We start from the raw sequence: 12,921 nt of genomic DNA, 5'->3' as shown, positions 1-12,921 counted from the left end.
ATTTTTATCCAGAACATCTATGAAGACTTATGCGACTTTTTTTTTTCATAATTCTTAAAGAGAAAGCAATTAATGGAAGAAAAAAGCAGAGTGACCTATTAACATGAAAGATGTGCCACATTAATACTACTCAGAAAAATGCAATTAAAACAGCAAAAATGGGGCACCTAGGTGGGTCAGTCGGTTAAATGTCTGCCTTTGGTTCGGGTCATAATCTCAGGGTTCAGGGATGGAGCTCTGCATCAGGCTCCCTGCTCAGTGGGAAGCCTGCTTCTTCTGTCCCTTTCCCCTTCTAGTGCAAGATCTCTCCCCCTCTCTCTCCAAAAAATAAACAAATAAAATCTTTTTAAACCAGCAAAAATGAGTTTCATGAACATCAGTTTACAAAAATCATAAGCCCAGTAATTTCAAGTTTTGGCCATAATGCATGGAAACATGAATTCTCTCATATACTGCAAATAAAAATATAAAATTTGGACATCCCATTTAGAAAGCATTTTGACATTATCCTGCCTGCTAGTTATTCCATTCTAGTGTGCTCCCTGGAAAAACTGTCCACCATATGCAAACAGAGACATGTATAAGAATGTTCATTGCAACAATTTCTGAAATTGAGGAACATTGGAAACAACATAAATTTTCATCAGTCTTGAACTGGACAAAACATTCTGATTTATGCTTACATCAAAATATCACAAATAAACCATATCTGCATATTTCAATGTGAATAAATCATATAAAACAAATTTAACTTTAAAAAAGCAAACTGCGGGGCGCCTGGGTGGCTCAGTGGGTTAAGCCGCTGCCTTCGGCTCAGGTCATGATCTCAGAGTCCTGGGATCGAGTCCCGCATCGGGCTCTCTGCTTGGCAGAGAGCCTGCTTCCCTCTCTCTCTCTCTCTCTCTCTCTCTGGCTGCCTCTCCGTCTACTTGTGATTTCTCTCTGTCAAATTAATAAATAAAATCTTTAAAAAATAAATAAATAAATAAATAAATAAAAAAGCAAACTGCATAGGGGCGCCTGGGTGGCTCAGTGGGTTGGGCCGCTGCCTTCGGCTCGGGTCATGATCTCGGGGTCCTGGGATCGAGCCCCGCATCGGGCTCTCTGCTCAGTGGGGAGCCTGCTTCCCTTCCTCTCTCTCTGCCTGCCTCTCCATCTATTTGTGATTTCTGTCAAATAAATAAATAAAATCTTAAAAAAAAAAGCAAACTGCATAAAGATAGACACAGTTTGACAACATTTATATAAACTTTTTTTAAGATTTTATTTATTTGACAGAAAGAGCATAAGTAAGGGATGCGGCATCAGGGGGAGAGGGAGAACAGGGAGTCCAATTCAGGACTCGATCCCAGGACCCTGGGATTATGACCTGACCTTAACTGACTGAGCCACCCAGGCACCCCATTATATAAACTTTTGAAACAAAAAAATCTATGTATTTATTTGACACACATCATTTTCTAGAGTGAAATTTTCATTATTATAAAATATCCCTCTTTGTCTCTAGTAACATTTTTGTCTTAAAGTCTATTCTGTCTAAGATTAATATAGCCCCTCCAGCTCTTTTTTTTTTAAAGACTTTATTTTATTTGACAGCAAGAGAGATCACAAGTAGGCAGAGAGGCAGGCAGAGAGAGAGGGAAAGCAGGCTCCCCAGTGAGCAGAGAGCCAGATGCAGGCCTCGATCCCAGGACCCTGAGATCATGATCCGAACCAAAGGTAGAGGCTTAAGCCACTGAGACACCCAGGCACCCCTCTGTTCCTCGTTTAGTACCCTTTTAAAAATTAAGAACTTTCTAGTGTACCATTTTAATCCTGTGATTTTTCAGTTTTTTAAATGGTTGTTCTAGGAATTAAAATATGCATCATAATTTATCACAATCTACTTCAGATTATACTAATTTAAAACCAGTAAAATAGGGGCGCTTGGGTGGTTCAGTGGGTTAAAGCCTCTGCTTTCGGCTCAGGTCATGATCCCAGGGTTCTGGGATCGAGCCCCACATCGGGCTCTCTGCTCAGCAGGGAGCCTGCTTCCTCCTCTCTCTCTGCCTCTCTGCCTACTTGTGATCTCTGTCAAGTAAATAAATAAAATCTTAAAAAAAAAAAAAACAGTAAAATAGAGGAACTCCTTCCCTCTTTGTGCTATTATTGTTATACATATTTATGTTATAAACTAACCAATACAGATTACTGCTTGATACCATTTTAGGACTTTTGTTTTGTTTTGTTTTTAATATCTCAACACAGAGCTTAAACTCAGAACTTGGAGATCAAGACCCAAGCTGAGATCAAGAGTCAGACACTTGGGTGCCTGGGTGGCTCAGTGGGTTAAGCCGCTGCCTTCAGCTCAGGTCTTGATCTCAGGGTCCTGCGATCGAGTCCCGCATCAGGCTCTCTGCTCGGCAGGGAGCCTGCTTCCTCCTCTCTCTCTCTCTGCCTGCCTCTCTGCCTACTTGTGATCTCTCTCTGTCAAATAAAATCTTAAAAAAAAAAAAAAAAAAAAAGAGTCAGACACTTAACCAACAGAGCCACCCTGGCACCCTGAGAACTTTTAAGGAAGTAAGGAAAGCAAGGAAAGACCTATTTTATAGACTCATACAGATGACATGTGATATTTAATGCAATTCAACAGCTACTGTTAAACAACTGTATTTTAAGTCAATTTTTAAAATAGGAAAAGGGAGGTGGCAGGGGTGGGGGGGACGCCTGGGTGGCTCAGTTGGTTGAGTGTTGACTCTTGATTTTGGCTCAGGTCATGATCTTTGAGTAGTGAGATTGAGCCTCACAGGAGACTCTCTCCCTCTCCCTGCCCACCCATTCTCTCTCTCTCTCTCCAAGCAAATGAATAAAACCTTTAAAAACATAGGAAAAAATATTTATACTGTGTTTTATATGTTCCTAGGTAATGAGAATTTTTTCCAGTGTTGCTGATTTTGGGGGGTGGATTCAAGTTATCATCTGCTACCAGTTTCTTTCAATCTTACTTTCTTTAGTATCTTATGTAGAGCAGATCTGCTAGCAACAAAAATTCTGTTTTTGTTAATCTAGAAATTTTACCTTGATTTTGTCTTTTTTAAAAAAATTTTTATTTATTTATTTGACAGAGAGAGAGATCACAAGTAGGCAGAGAGGCAGGCAGAGAGAGATAATGGAAGCAGGCTCCCTGCTGAGCAGAGAGCCCGATTCGGGGCTCCATCCCAGGACCCTGGGATCATGACCTGAGCCGAAGGCAGAGACTTAACCCACTGAGCCACCCAGGCGCCCTTATTGTCTTTTTTTTTTTTTTTTTTAAGATTTTATTTATTTGTCAGGGAGAGAGAGCACCAGCAGAGAGAGCAGCAGGCAGAGGGAGAAGCAGGTTGCCCACTGAGCAGGGAGCCCGAGACAGAACTCGATCCCAAAACACTGGGATCACAAGCCGAACCAAAGGCAGATACTCAACCATCTGAGCCTCCCAGGCACCCCGATTTTATTGTCTTTAATACACTTTTACTTTTTAGATAAGTTTTAGGTTCACAGCAAAATTGAACAAAAGTACAGAAAGTTCCCAAATACCCCTTGGCCCAGCATATGCATGGCCTCCCCCATTATCAACATTCTGTAGTAGCAGAGTGCATTTGCTACAGTTGAATCTACTTGATACATCATTATCACCCAAAGTCCACAGTTTTTATTAGGGTTCATTCTTTGTGTTTTAAATTCTATGGATTTTGACAAATGTATAAGGACATATATCCACCATTATAGTACCATGCGACATTGTTTCACTGCTCTAAAAATCCTCTCTATTTATCCCTCCCTCCTCTCCAGCCCCTGGCAACCACCGATCTTATTACTGTATCCATAATTTTGCCTTTTCTAGAATGTTATGTAGTTGAAACCACGCAATATTTAGCCTTGTCAGATTAGCTTCTTTCACTTAGTGTAATAAACACTTAAGGTCCCTTAAGGTGTCTTTTCACAGTATGAAAAGGCCATGCCATTTCTTCTTATCACTAATATTCCATTGTCTGTATGTACCACAGTTTGTTTATTCTAACAAAAGACATTGTGATTGCTTCCAAGTTTTCAGTTATGGATAAAGCTGCTATAAACATCCATGTGCATCCATACTCTTTTTGTGGACATAACTTTCAAACTCCTTTGAGTAAATACCACTGTGACTGCTATATTGCATTGTGAGAATATATTTAGTCATGTACACACACACAAATCCAGTTTCATTGAGATATTATTAACATATATCACTGAGTGAGTTTCCAATTTACAGCATCAAGGTTTGATTTACATATTGTGAAAATGATTACCACAATAAGTTCAGTTAACATTTGCCATCTAATATAGATACAATAAAGAGAAATGGGAAGAAAAATAACTAAATTCTCTTGGTAATGAGAACTCTTAGGATTTATTCTCTCAACAACATAACAATAACTCTCTTCATATATATCACTCAGCAATGGAAACCATACTCAGCATGTTGTACATTATGTCCTTAATACCTATTTGTCTTGTAACTTAAAGTTTGTGGCTTTTGACCACCTTTCTCCAATTCCCCTTCCTCCCACCCCTGCCTCTGGAAACTACAAATCTGATCTCTTTTTTCTAGTAGTTTTGTTGTTGTTTAGATTCTGTATGGATGCGAGATCATCCAGTATTTGCTTTCTCTAACACATTTCACTTAGTATAATGCCCTCAAAGTCCATCTGTGTTGTTGCAAATGGCAAGAGTTCCCCATTTTTAAAATTAGTAATTTTAGTTTTAAAAATATTTTTTAAGATTTTATTTATTTACTTGAGAGAGAGAATAAGAGAGAGCACGAGCAGGGGGAGGGGCAACAGGAGAGGGAGAAGCAGACTACTCACTGAGCAGGGAGCCTGACGAGGGACTCCATCCCAGGCCCTGGAGATCATGACTTTAGCTGAAGGCAGTTGTTTAATCAACTGAGCCACCCAGGTGCTCCTAGTATGTTTAGTTTTATAAGAAACTGCCAAAATGTGTTCAAAACTGCCTGTACCATTTTGCATTTCTACCTGCAATCAGTGAGCATTCCTGTTGCTCCACACTTTCACCAGCATTTGGTGGTGACAGTGTTTTGGATTTGCACCATTCTAATAGGTGTGCAAATGAAATGCCATTATTTTGTTACCATCATTTTTTAATATGGTAATTTTACTAGATTTAGAATTCTTGTTTTACAGAGTAGTTTTTTTTTTTTTTTCCTTTCAGCTCTTTCTCTTTTTCTTCTTGAGGTATAACTGACATATACTATCATGTAAGTTAAAGTATACAATATCTTGATAGGACATATTTCTATCTTACAATATGATTACCACCATAGTGTAGGCTTTCTTTACTCTTTCTATCCCCTTTGTTCTGCTCTAACGCGGTTGTTTCAAAATTCCTGCCCTCTAGTTTCCCTCTTCTGCTTTCCATTTGCTCTACTCTGATGCAGTTGCTCTCTACTGCTTTTTTTCCCCCCATTTCACTCACTGAATTCTTCAGCTCTAGGGATTATGTTTGACTATTATGATTTCTATCTCTTTGGTAAATACTCCATTTTGTTCATGTGTTTTTCCTCATTTCACTGGACTGAGCTTCCTTGTAGCTGATTTGAGTTTCTTCAAAACAGCTATTTTGAATTCTTTGCTAGCTAGATCACTAAAGTCCATGCCTTTGAGCTCAAATATTAGAGAATTGTTATATTTTAGTGATGACACGTTTTCTTTATTCATCTTCCTTGTGGTTTTGCATTGCTGTTTTCACATTTGAAGTAGCAGACACCTCCTCAAATCATTACTAGTTGCCTTCAAATGTGGTATATTACTCATTGGTCCTGTTCTGTCTGGGGCCTTTGTATAGAAACTCTGGCTACACACTTCTTGCTCCCTCTTGTGGCAGAATTCTTAAACTTTTAAGTCCTTCCTGGTTTTTGTAATTCACCAACCAGATTGCTCAAACCTCTCTCCTTTGTTTTCCAGAAGATGGTACTCAAACTCAAGTTTGAGGACTCTCCCATGCCCACAGATCTTGGTCTGATTTTCTGATAGCACTCCATTTACTGATTACTAGATCACTCTTTTTTTTTTTTTTTTTAATTAACATATAACGTATTGCTTCAGGGGTACAGGTCTGTGAATCATTAGTCTTACACAATTCACAGCATTCACCATAGCACATACCCTCCCCAGTATCCATAATCCAGCCACACTATCCCTCCCACCACCCCCCAGTTCTTTTTGTTTCTTGAGATTAAGAGTCCCTTATGGTTTGACTAGACTCACTCTTGTGGCCACGCTCAGGAATGTACACAAACAGCCAACCACAGTGGAAGAAGAGTGGGAAAAGATGTGGGTTTGGTACACAGGATGTTCAGGGCAGACATGATCCCAGTAGGAGATCCTTGGGATCTGACACAAGCTCATGGGCAGACTTCTAAAGAAATCTGAGGGTAGTCATGGGGAACCGTGTCCCTTTAATGTCTTTGATAATCTTATGTGCCTCTTTCTTAATCTCCCTCCCCATACCTCAAAGAAACTGGCTACTCTCCAGCAGTGTCTCACACATGAGGTTCATGAATATGTAGATTACGTTTTCATCAAATTTGAGAAGTTTTTGGATATTATGTATGCCTTTCTCTCCTTCCCTTCTGCAACTCTCATTATTGTTTTGTTGATATGTCTGGTGGTACACCATGGGTCTCTGAGGCTCTGTTCAATTTTCCTCTTTCCCCCTGTGCTTTCTAAGTGTCTAGACTGTAAAATCCCTACTGAGCTACTCTCAAATTCACTGATTCTTTCCACTGCCAGCTCAAATGTGATGTTAAAAATCCTTCTACTGATTTTTTTTTCACTTCATTCATTGTACTTTGCAAGTCCACATCTCCCATTTTTTTTAGTAATTTCTTTTTATTGATGATCTCTATTTGATAAGCCAGTGTCATCATATTTTTCTTTTAATCTTTAAGCACTGTTTTTCCTTTTAGTTCTTTGAACATATTTATAATAGCTTCGTTGAACAATTTTCCTGTTAATTCCAGAATCTGGAAACCCTGGGAGATAGTTTGTATTGACTGTTATTTAGAATGGAAAACCTCTACTGATCTATCTTCAAATTCAATGATTCTTACTTATGCCAGATTAATCCTTTTAATCACATTTAGATTTGTTTTATGGCCCAGAATACGGTCTCAGTGAGTATGCCATGTGTACAGATTCAATTTACTTAACAGATACAGAGCTGTTCTGCCTTTTCTATTTAATTTTATGTTGGATTTAGTATACCATATTTTTCAAAATATTCGTCCCCCTCCTCTAAGTTATGAAATTTACTAGCATACTGTTTTTCATAATATCCTCTTCTCTGTAATATCTATAGATACTATAATCTACATAATGGAATACATTGGAGTTTTCTGTGAATTCTCCCAGATTTTCTGCATGTTGCCTGCAAACAAAGACTTTATATCTTCATTCCTAATCTGTATACATTTTATTTCCCCTTTTGCCTTACTTGCAACAATAAGAGTTTCTGGTACAATTTTGAAAAAGAGTGGTAAGAGGGGACATCCTTGCTTTATAATAGATCTTAATGCAAAAGCTTTGAGTTTCTTATCATTAAATATGATGTTAGCTGTAGGCCTTTTTGTAGTCTTTACCAAGCTGAGAAACCTCCACTCTATTCCTAGTTTACTGAAGTTTTTTTTTTTTTTAATCACAGATTAGTGTGGGATTCCACACATAATGGATTATAAAGCCATAAAAAGAGGAGGAACATGACATTTGCAACATAAATGGACCTTGATAGCATTTTGCTAAGTAAAATAAGTCAGAGAAAGAAAGACATGATCTCACTTGTATTTTTTTCTTTTATTATTAAGTAGGCTCCATACCCAACATGAGGCTTGAACTCATGACCCTGAGATCAAGAGTCACATGCCCTATCAACTGAGCCAGTCAGGCACCACAATCTGTATTTTAACATATGATCTCACTCGTATTTGTATGTGGAATCAAAAAAGACAGGAAGAAAGAAAAAAGGAAGGAAGGGAGAGAGAGGGAGAGAAAAAGAAATACTACATGGCTCATATGATTTCTCCTTTTTGGATCTCACAAGGATGAACTCAAGCTGCTGGCTGATCATCAGGTCTCGTGTGGTGAGATGAGGACCCTCTTCCAAGCTAACTGGGTTTTTGCATAATTCTTTTCCTTTTCATGATTTGCAGGTGGCCTCTCTCCATCCTCAAGCCAGCAATGGTATGTCAAGTCTTTCTCATACTTTGAGTATCTCTGCCTCCCTCTTCTGCTTTTAAGAGTTCATGTTTTTATATTGGACCCTCATGATAATTCAGCATAACCTCCTTATTTTAAGGCCAACTGATTAGTCATCTTAATTACATCTGCAAAGTCCTTTTTACCAAGTAATGTAACATTCATGGATGTAACAGCAAAAGTAAAAATCACAGGGGCCAAAACTCCACCTACCACAGTGGATAATATACTATGGTATATTCACCCAACAGAGTAATACTCAGTTAAAGGAAGGATGGAAAGAAGGAAAGAAACATACAATATAGATAAATATCAAATATTATGCTAAGTGAAAAATGCTTACACACAGTAGTATATATATATATATATATATATATATATATATATATATATATGATTCCACTCATGTCTAATAAGTATATTTTATAATATACTCTTCTATCTGGCCACCTGCATGTTCCTTTGACAATCATCACTTCCTAATTTCAAAAGCAGTAACATGTTTTAGAAATTTTTTAGAAAATAAAAATATCTTGGGGCGCCTGGGTGGCTCAGTGGGTTAAGCCTCTGCCTTTGGCTCTCATCGTGATCCCAGGGGCCCGGGATCGAGCCCTGCATCGGGCTCTCTGCTCGGCAGGGAGCCTGCTTCTCCCTCTCTCTCTGCATGTCTCTCTGCCTACTTGTGATCTCTGGCTGTCAAATAAATAAGTTTTTTAAAAAATCTAAAAATAAAACTATCAGTAATAGAATCTCATTCAGCCATTTGTTTTTTAATTTTTTTAATTTATTTGAGAGAAAAAGAGAGGGAATGAGAAAAAGGGAGGGGCAGAGGGAGAGGCAGACTCCCCACTGAGCAGGGAGCCCAATGGCTGGACTCGATCCCAGGACCCTGGTATCACGACCTGAGCTGAAGGCAGACGCTTTACCAACTGAGCCATCCAGGTGCCATTTATTTTTTTTTAAGATTTTATTTTTAGGTAATGTATACACCCAATGCGGGGTTCAAACTCACAACCCTAAGATCAAGAGTTAAATGCTCCACTGACTGAGCCAGCCAAATGCCCCTCATTCAGCCACTTAAAAAGTTATGTTTAAAGATTTTTCAATCATAAATGAAAATACTCACCAGCTGGAGAAACTGTGATAAGTTACTTAGCCTCTCTGTTGAAGTAATATTATCTATAATTTTGGAAAGGATTAAGTTAAATGATACAGCAATTCTCAAAGTGTGGTCTCTGGACCAGCAGCATCAGGATCACTTGGTACTTGAGAGAAATGCAAATTATTTAGCCTCATCTCCAAGTGGGGACTTGGACGCATCAAGCTCAAGTTTGTGAACCACTGGGATAAAGTATTTAAAACATCACATACATAGTAATGATCATAACTATCAATTTCTAATATGTAGCACATGAAAAGCATTATGCTAGGGTTTTATATGCCTAATATTACTTAACCACCATGACAATTCAGTGAGGTATCACTACATCCACTTTATAAATGAGGAAACTTAGGCTTAGGGAAGACAAGGAGCTTAGATTCATTCTCTACTCAGGTTTCCCGTTTTTGCTGTTTGTTTCTGTTTTAAGGTTTTATTTATTTGACAGAGAGAGACACAGTGAGAGAGGAAACACAAGCAGGGGGAGGGAGAGAGAGAAAAGCAGGCTTCCTACTAAGCAGGGAGCCTGATGTGGGGCTGGATCCCAGGACCCTGAGATCACGACTTGAGATGAAGGCAGCCCTTTAATGACTGAGCCACCCAGGCACCCCAGGTTTCATTGTTTTGAGAAATCAGTGTAATAAGCCACAGATTCACTCACCTAATCAATCACATGCTTAGCGGTCTCATTTAGTTTATCACCTCATTTTATGGATTAAAAAAAGTAATTCCCAGAGAAGGAAAGTGATTTGCCAGGAGTCAAACGGTTTATGGAAGAGCCTAATAATAATGATGATGATGATATGATGATGAATTTTTACATAAAAAATAAATATTTTATTAAATAGCTAAAGAAATGTATCCAGAGAAAATAAACTTGTTTATGCTTATTAGCCTCTTAATGAAGAGAGTTGCTCACAGAGTTGAAAATACTGGAAGCAAACATTAATTGTCAATTAAAACACAGGCAGGGCACCTGGGTGGCTCAGTGGGTTGAGGCCTCTTCCTTTGGCTCAGGTCATGATCCCAGAGTCCTGGGATTGAGCCCCGCCTGGGGCTCTCTGCTTATCGGGGAGCCTGCTTCCCTTCCTCTCTGTCTCTGTCCACCTCTCTGCCTGCTTGTGATCTCGGCCTGTCAAATAAATAAATTAAAAACACACACACACACACACAAGGCAAATAATCAGTGGTTTTCCTTGCTCTTGATAAGTCAAAAAATGTTACTAGTCAATTTTTTTTTTTAAAGACTTTATTTATTTGACAGACAGAGATCACAAGGAGGCAGAGAGGTAGGCAGAGAGAGAGGAGGAAGTAGGCTCCCTGCTGAGCAGTTAGCCCTGATTCGAGGCTCAGTCCCGGGATCCTGGGATCATGACCTGAGCCAAAGGCAGAGGCTTTAACCCACTGAGCCACCCAGGCACCCCTACTCAATTATTATTGTTTATTTAGAATGTCAACAAGAAGTTTGACAAAAAGCAAAATTAGACTTATAAATAAAGAGAAGAACCTTATGGCTGATGGTTGCCAGAGGGGAGGGAAGTGGGGAGTAGGCAAAAATGGGTGAAGGGGAGTGGGAAATACTGACTTGCAGTTATGGAATGAATACGTCACGGGAATAAAAAGCATAGCATAAGGAATATAGCCAATGATACTGTCAGTGATAGCACTATATGGTGACAAAGAAGAGCTACACTTGCGGTGAGCATAGCATTATGTATAAATTTCTCCAATACTATGTTGTACAACCGAAACTAATGTAACATTGCATGCCAACTATACTCAAATTAAAAATTTTTTTAAATAAAAATTTTTAAAAACAGTAAGTTTCAAATGATTGGAGAACTAGTTCTTATAAACAGTCTATGTATAAATACAGGAGAGAATATTTTCAAACAGGTTGAAAAAACACTAATTCAGTACAACCTGAAGTAGAATCTGTGTTACAACTGGTTATAATGAAAATATAGAGCAGAAAAAGGTTGGGCAGAATTAGGAGTTAGATGTGTCTTATGCATGTTGTACCTGACGTATCTATGGAACAGGCAGACAGCTCCACGAGGCAGCTGGATATATGGTTCTGAACTTAGGAGGGAAACCCAAGATGAAAATTAATTCCACTTGTTTATCTTTTTTTAATACAGCTATTAGAGAAATTTAAATTACATATATGGCTTTTTCTGTTGGATCAAGTCTCTGTTCCACCTCTCTATTATTAACCCTGGATTAGGTGGTCAGTTCTCATCCTGGTCTTTGCCTTCCATCACCTAACCCAGGGGCTAATAATGGAGAGGTGGAACAAAGACTTGATCTAGCAGAAAAAGCTCAACGAAGATCAGGTCCTTGATTCTTAGTATAGATGGAAAGACAGGAAAATTGCCTCCCAGGGTATCTTTATGAGCATCTGAGGTGAGCCAGGTGCCATTTGCAAAGAGTGGGAAGCAGAGACAAAGATGCTGGAGGGAAATAAGAGTGAGAAAGGTCTTGGGCATGTTGTGTCTGAAGCATTTGTGGAACAGGCAGACGGAAATCTCCAGGAGGCAGTTGGATGTGTGGTTCTGAGCTCAGAAGGGAGGAAGCCCAAGAGGAAAGTGAGAATAGCAGAGTAACTGGCATTTTGGTGGTAACTGAAACCAGCAGTGAATGAGATGACTCACAGGGAAAGACACAACTCCACATAGGTGTCTGGAAGAACAGGTCATGAAAAATGAGAAAAAAATATACAAAAGGTAAAAACAAAACTAGCAATTTACATTAAACGCATAGTTCTTCACTTACAAAAAATGAATAGAAAATGAAGAAGCAGGGGCGCCTGGGTGGCTCAGTGGGTTAAAGCCTCTGCTTTCAGCTCGGGTCATGATCCCAGGGATCCCAGGGAGCCTGCTTCCTCCTATTTCTCTGCCTGCCTCTCTGCCTACTTATGATCTCTGTCTGTCAAATAAATAAATAAATAAAATATTTTTTAAAAAAAAGAAAGAAAGAAAGAAAATGAAGAAGCAGGGATGATTTCTAAAAACCAAGGACATAATGGTAAGAACTAAGATAATCAAAACAACTGAACATGGCTAAAATAAAATCACAGCAAGAAATGAAAGAAAATCTGCTTTGAGTTCCCCATGGTGCTTTTACAGATTAGAGTAGAAAACTGCTTAAGGACTGATTTTTAATAATAAGGAACCATCAGAGATCAAGAGATAATTCTCAAAAATTGAAAAACTTGATTACCAAATTGTGAAGAACAAACAAAACTCTTTTTAGAGAAAGCCTGAAATAGAATGGATGGACATAAATGACCAATTCTGCAAATTTCCTAGAATGTAGAATGGAAGACAGACCGCCAAATGCACATGGGAGGTAGAGCCTTCTCTCCTGATAATATAGAAAAGTAACAGTTTTCCAGCTTATCAGCCATCACAAAAGTAGAAACTCACTTACCCTCTCTTATCTGCTGGGCAACATCTGCTCAAGAGATCCTAACAACCTGTCTATCAAATT

At 38.7% G+C, this 12,921-nt stretch overlaps 1 protein-coding gene and 1 long non-coding RNA gene across 5 annotated transcripts in view; one reads left to right on the top strand and one right to left on the bottom strand.

Moving 5' to 3' along the window:
- Positions 1 to 8,629, top strand: part of ZNF239 (zinc finger protein 239) — a 32,067-nt gene extending 23,438 nt beyond the window's left edge. The window contains exon 4 of the transcript XR_009352539.1: positions 8,225 to 8,629. The gene's annotated coding sequence lies outside the window, so the exon portion shown is untranslated. The remainder of the gene's footprint in view (positions 1 to 8,224) is intronic.
- LOC131828692 (uncharacterized) overlaps positions 1 to 12,921 on the bottom strand; it is a 64,366-nt gene that overhangs the window by 20,299 nt on the left and 31,146 nt on the right. The window lies entirely within an intron of this gene.

This window comes from Mustela lutreola, chromosome 4 (assembly GCF_030435805.1).
Source record: "Mustela lutreola isolate mMusLut2 chromosome 4, mMusLut2.pri, whole genome shotgun sequence".
In the NCBI taxonomy this organism is placed as follows: domain Eukaryota; kingdom Metazoa; phylum Chordata; class Mammalia; order Carnivora; family Mustelidae; genus Mustela; species Mustela lutreola.
Note: the sequence above shows the minus strand (reverse complement) of the source record. Positions and strands in the feature narration are given on the sequence as shown.